The 7,058-nt window shown below is 36.0% G+C and overlaps 1 pseudogene; it reads left to right on the forward strand.

The window, feature by feature from the left end:
- The first annotated feature begins 1,635 nt into the window (after positions 1-1,635).
- On the forward strand, positions 1,636-5,545 carry LOC124075720 (guanine nucleotide-binding protein G(I)/G(S)/G(O) subunit gamma-10-like; annotated as a pseudogene).
- Positions 5,546-7,058: the final 1,513 nt, after the last annotated feature.

The raw sequence follows: 7,058 nt of genomic DNA on the forward strand, positions 1-7,058 counted from the left end.
TGCCCTACCCTTCCCCCCAGTCCTCCCCATGGCCTCCCAACACTGAGCACGACTTGCTATTTGTCACCCTTGCATTCTTTTTCTTATGATTGAAAAATATTTCTCTGGATCCAAGTGTCTACCAGAAGTGGGCAACTGAAAGATAGACCCCAAAGTCTATAAGAGAGTATTTCTCTACCGAAGTGAAGAATATTCCTCTGTGTTTAGTAGGCTGGGTTCTCACACCTGACTTATTTTATTCTTCTATTTTCCTAACTGGGCTTATATACATTTATGTGCCTAAAATTTTTTTCTGCAGAAAAAAAATGTTCAAGAGGCACAGATTTTCGGGGTTAATTGACAATCTGAAGCTGACTGGATCCCCAGAGGCCTATTGAAATCAGGTGGCAACCCTCATTTAAGTGAGTAGATGGTCTTCAGTAAAATCCTCTTGCAAGATGAAGTCTGCCTTCAGGGTCCTATGGGACTCTCTGTATTGGAATTAGGCTGTGCAGTCAGAGGATCCTCAATTATAAGGCTCTGGTATAGGAAAGGACACTATTGCACCAGAGCAAGATGGTTTTCTTTCTCCTTTCTCCTCCCCCACAGTGCTCTAACCTTCTGGTCTTCTTGTTTCTTAATACATCCAGCCTGCCTCGAGGCCTGTGTCCTTGCTCTTTCTGGAATGCTCTTTCCCCAATATTCTTCTGGTGTTGCTCCCCCACTTCACTCAGGTCCTGCTCAGAGAGGTTTTTCCTCCCCCACTTTATATAAAATGGCAGCTCTTGTCAGTGACTGTTTATTTCTTCTGCTTTTCTTTTCATTCTAACACTTGATTTTAGTTTTTGCAGTGCTGCGGATTGAATCCAGAGGCTTCTGTATGCTGTGTGAGTGCTCTGCCCTGAGCTACATCCCCAGCCTCTGATCATTGTAATACTTTCTACTACCTGACATTATAATAGCTATTCATTTGATATTTGTTGATTGTCTTTTACCAGAATATAAGCAAGGTTTATGTTTGTTGTATTCATTATCTCCTCAGTGTAGGCACCCCATATAAAATTATTAGGAAAGAGTGAGTCTAATGCATCCTCAAATAAGCAAACTGGAAAATGTTCACCACCTTCTTTTTGGCTTGAACTTTAACTTTTTCATCTTCAAATGCTTAGATGTGCTTCTCTGCTTACTCTTTGGCTTACACTCTGCACTCCAATGTACTACCAAGAGGAGCTTGTCTTTCTTGGAGTTTCTCCTTAAATTCCATGAGTCTGACCCCATAACAATAGTACATAGTGAAGGTCATGTGAGAGATTCATCAGTTGGTGAGTCCTTACAATGTTCCAGGTCTTATGGACAAATATAGCTCAGCCCCCCTCTTAAGGAGGTCTCCGTCTAGTGAGAGAGGAACACACCATCATTGGATAATTCTAACAAAGGGTGAACAATCATGGGAAATGAACAGAGTGGTTTTACAGGCAGCTGGGAAGCATTACCATGACCACCTTGGAAAGTCTGGGCAGGCTTCACAGAAGAGGGACCATGACGGAGCCCCTTAACCTCTCTAGATTTTTGTTTTCTTGCTAGTGTAATGAAGAATTTGGACTGATGAGCCATTAAGTTTTATTTCCCCTTTGAATTGCTTCCAAGCTCTGTTCCATGACCTCCAAAAGAGCAGTTGATGGTGTTATTAGACCTAAGCCTAGGAAGTTTCTAGATATATTTGACTTTCCAGAGAAGTTCACAAAGGTCAAGGCCTGCTGTGATGACGTGGTAAGCGGAACAGGGAGAAGAAATACCTATTAGTAAACAACCAACAGCACTCCTGGCTTAGTCATGGAATTCTGAGAAGCAAGAGCACGCAGTGAACCAATCAGTAGATTGGCAATCATGGGTGAAACCAACTTTAACCAAACCAGTCAAAGCCACACGAGGCAGACCCTACAAACAGCAGCTACCTCCACAAACCCCAGGAGAACCTCCATACACCGTCCACACAGGGAAATCGAGCTGATCACACATACAGTCCTTTTCTGCCACTCCAGCATGTTAAAATTATTATCTTGCCCCACCATAAAGAAAAGTGATATAATAATATCTGTTTGCCTTTAATGAGTTTAATCTCTCTTCACCAATACATTTTAACTTGTAGCTGATTTTGTCTTATAACAAGCTTTGATGATAACAGAAAAAATTCATACTTTACATGTAACAGGAATTAAGACAAAGTACATTAAAATAGATTGTTCCATATTTGTAAAGAAATTGTTCTTAGGAAAATGGTATAGGTTTAATATGAACAAAGGTGACATTCTATGTGGAAAAAAATGCTTGGAGGGTAAGTTGATTTTAAAATAGATCACTGACATCATTTTGAGTGCTATTCCAGTAAATAAGACTAAAACATCCTCAAAGATCATTTACAGTATTTAAACAGAGGCCAGGAAGAAAGAATTGAGGGAGAAAGTTAGGTCCTTTATGTTTTGTTTTAAAATACTACCAATCAAGACATTTTTACAGTTCAGTGTAGGCCAAAACTTCTAAAATAAACACTAAAGTCTTGTTTCTTTTAAAATATATATTTTAAAAATCTATTTAGAAATAACTCTTTGAACATCATGATAGTAAGCCCTGCAATTTTTTCTTTGGCTTTTCCAATACTTGCTGGGAGAATTTTTTATTGCAAATTCTCTTACACCAGTGAATCCCTCACCAACACCACCCCCTGACTTCCATTTTTAAAACCCATTCTTAAAAGAGGTAAATTTGTCTTTCTCAACATAATAGTTCTAGTCCAAAGTATACGATGCCTTCTACTCTCCCACAACTACCAACTTCTCCCCTCAAATGCTCATTGTTAACTACATTAATTGTATTGTGATCTGTTGGTTTCAGCTATTAACGGACAAAAAGAAAAAAATGTCATGAGATGAAATGATTAAATAAGTAGATGATGACTGACTGTAACAATTGGTAAATCAGAAGATAGTTATATGCCAACATCTCACACAAAGACTACACAAAATAGTGAAACACACACTACAAAGCTTACTTAAGAAGAAAGGGATGATTTGTTTAGTTCTACTTCATTAAATAAATAGACTCCTGGTGCTGAAGGCTTCATGGCTGAATTCTATCTAACACTTAAGAAACAACGTCCACTCAACATAAACTTTAAAAAGTAAAAAAAAGAGGTAGGCACATTTAACAAGTCCTATTAGGAGACCAGCATTATCTAGATGCAAAAGACAGACAATACATACAGGAAAACTATAGACCAATATCTCTTGTAAACATAGTTACAAAATAGTAGTAAACTGAATCCAAGAATATATGAACAGGATAATATATTATGACCTATTTGGGCATATTCCAGAAAGGAAGGATTGATTCAGCATTCAAAGCCAATCATTAAAACTCATGATCTCAACAGGCTAAAATAGTAACAGCATAAATTACCTGAATAATGCAAGCAAAAGCATTTATAAAATTCAACATCTAGCATCATAAAAAAAATTCAGGGACTGGAGGTGTAGGTCAGTGATAGTATCCATGCTTAGCATGTGGGAGACTCTAGTTTCAAACCCCAGTGCTGAAAAAGAAAAAAAAAATCAACAAACTAGAAATAGAAAGAAATATCTTCAATCTGATAAATCTTATCTGCAAAAATAATACCTAATGCTAACACCATTTTTTTTTGGGGGGGGGGTACTGGGGATTGAACCCAGGGGTGTTTAACAACTGAGCAACATCCTCAGCCTATATATATGTTTTTTAATTTAGAGACAGGGTCTCACTGAGTTTCTTAGGACCTTGCTGAGTTGCTGAGGCTATATTTGAACTCTCGATACTCCTGCCTCAGCCTCCTAAGCCACTGGGATTTCAGGTGTGCACCATTGTGCCCAATCGCTAATACCATTCTTAATGGTAAAATAGTGAATGCTTTCCCCTTAATTTGTAACTAAGCAAGAATGTCTAATTTTCCACTTTTTTTCACTATTGTATCAGAGATCCTAGCCAATACAATAAGGCGAGAAAAAAAATTAAGTACATAATTTAGAAAGGAAGAAGTACTTAAATGCTGATAGCATAATCATTTACACAGAAAATTCTAAGGAATAAACTACTTAAAATATGTAATTTTAACCAAGTACAGTGGCACATGCCTGTAATCCCAGTGGCTTGGGAAGCTGAAGCAGGAGGATCGAGAGTTCAAAGCCAACCTCAGCAAATTAGCAAGGCTCTAAGCAACTCAGTGAGACCCTATTTCTAAATAAAATATAAAAAGTGTCTGGGGATATGGTTAAGTGCCTCTGAGTTCAATCTCTGGCACTCCCCACCCCCAAAAAAAGTGATTTTAGCTATATTTCAATTTTTACTTTGCCTTTTCCAATACTTGCTGGAAAAGATGGTAGGCCAATATAATAAATAAGTTGTTTTTTATTTACTTGCAATAAACACTTAGAAATTGAAAATGTTCAAAATGCAATTTACAATATTTTAAAACATAAAAGACTTAGTGGTAAATTTAATCAAATATGTGTAAGGCTTGTAGATTATAAAATTTTTCAAAATACTGAGAGAAATCAAGAAAGAACTAAACAAAGGAAGAGACAGATCATGCTCATGAATGGAAAGAGTCAATACTGTTAAGGTGTCAGTTCTCCCCAAATTGATTTATAGATTCAACACAACCCTAAATAAAACTCAAAACAGCCTTTATTTTGGTAGAAATTGACAAATTGATATTAAGATTTATATGAAATGCAAAGAACCTAGAAATCATGTTGAAAAACAATAACAGAATTAGAGAAAGCATGCTATCTAATTTCAGTATTTATTCTAAAACTACAGTAATCAAAACAATGCAATATTTATGTGAATATATTTGTATTTTATTTATATTTCAATATTTATGGAACAAAAGATCTGACTAGAGAGTCCAGAAATAGACCCACCAATATAGAGTCAACCAAATTTTCAACAAAAGTGCCTAGTAGTTCAAGAGAGAAAGGATAGCTTTTCAACAAATGATTCTATAGCAACTGGACAGCTATATACCAGAAATATTAAGCCTCGATCTTCACCTCATACCATATACAAAAATTAACTTGAAATGGATTATAGATCTAAATGTTAGAGACAAAACTATAAAACTTTTGAGAAAACATAGGAGAAAATCTGGTTACCTTGAGTTAGGCAAAGTGTTCATAGATTTAGATCTAGATCTAGATATAGTTTGTGTCCTTAGAAAATTCTATATCTGATAAAAACTTGTATCTAGATCACATAAAAGAACTTTACAGCTCAATAATAAGAATATTAAAAATAATTTTTAAAAGGCCCTCCAAGCCAGCTCCACCACCTCCATATCTTCCAGGGCCAGTGTGAGCACCCTGCAGTGCTCCATGGAGTAGCTCAACTGGAGGCCCCTATGCAGAGGATCAAAGTCTCTGAGGTGGCTGAAGGGCTTCAACAGTACTGCATGCAGGATGGCACAAGGATGCTCCTCTGGCATCCAGCTGGAAGCAACCCCTTCTGGGAGCCCAGACCCTGTGCTTTACTCTGATGACTGTAGGAAAAAAGTTCATTGAGGAATGCCTTCAAGCCCAAAGGGATGAATGACTCCAAGTCTCAGGAGAACACTTTTCTCTATTCAAATGACTTTGATTGAGATAATTCAGACCTTTCCTGTGACCTGCCCCTACAGCCACAATCCTAGAGAAACTAACGATTTTCTACTCAAATAAAGGATCCAACTGAAGGAGTAGAGTTTTAAGTAATAAAAGCCTGGTTCTTTTTGTAAAGTGCTTTATAAACAAAATTTTTACCATCAAATATGCCAAAATATACCACTTTAATAAGTGAATTTATTGGTGTTGCTATATTTGGAATATCATGTATGTTTTATTTACTGGATGCTTACATTTTGGGAAGAAAAACACTTTGTTTAGTAAAAAAAATGAATTTTTGTAATTTGTTATTCCTAAGTTTTTACACTACAATAAAATGCATTCTTTTGTCATGAATTTATAATTACTAAATGAATAAAATATAGTATTGGAGGGAATAATAGGCTTCACTAATTAAATGATGTTTGATTTTTACAAATGAGAAAATTGTTTTATTTTTAACACTAAACATGGGAGATAACTTGGAACAAACTTCTTTGCAAAGATTAATGTTGCATTGTACATTAGTTTGCCCCATCTTGTTTATGAGGCAGATTTGGTCTTTTTTTTTTAAGTTTCTTTATGTTATAGTTGTGGTTGTACTTTTAAAAAAGATACATTATTTCATGTCTTTAAAAAATGTTTAAAATATGACCTACATACAGAACATTGCAAATGGTTAAATACAAAGTAAAAAAAAATTTTTTTACAACCAAAAAGAACTCTTCATGTCACAAGTGTTTTACTTTGATGATGTGTCTTTGATTCAATTTGGAACACTTTTAGAAATAGTACTATATCCAAACCATTGTATAACAGCAATAAAAAGAGAGCAAACCACTGATACACGTAACGATATGAATTATTCTCAAAAGCAACATATTAAGTATTAGAAGCCAGATGTGTAAATGTCTATCTACTAGATGATTCCATTTATATGACATTCTAGAAAACGGATCAAATGGGGAATAGGGGAGTGAAGACATGGACTGCAAAGGAGACAAGGGGCACATGTGGTTGATGGAAATGTTCTTCTGTATCTTAAGGTGGCAGTTATGTGACTGTAGACAACCAACAAAAATTCATTGATCTATATACTGGACAGGGATACATTTTATTTTATTTAAAATATTCCCTAATAAACCTGAATATTTAAAAAGCAAAATTGGAAGAGAACTACCTTGGGGAAGGATAAAGAAGATAGGGAGCCAGGTGTGGTGGCTACTGTAATCAGAGCAGCTTCAGTGGGCTGAGGCAGGGATCACAAGTTCAAAGCCAGCCTCAGCAACTTAGTGAGGCCTTAAGCAATTTAGAGAGCTCATGTCTCAAAATAAAATTTAAAAGGTCTGGGGATGTTTAGTGGTAAGGCACCCCTGGGTTCAATCCTGGGTTCCAAAAAAAGAAAAAGAA

The sequence above is a fragment of the Marmota monax genome, unplaced genomic scaffold (assembly GCF_021218885.2).
Source record: "Marmota monax isolate L192 unplaced genomic scaffold, Marmota_monax_Labrador192_F-V1.1 WCK01_AAM20220418_F8-fsc00036, whole genome shotgun sequence".
Lineage (NCBI taxonomy): Eukaryota > Metazoa > Chordata > Mammalia > Rodentia > Sciuridae > Marmota > Marmota monax.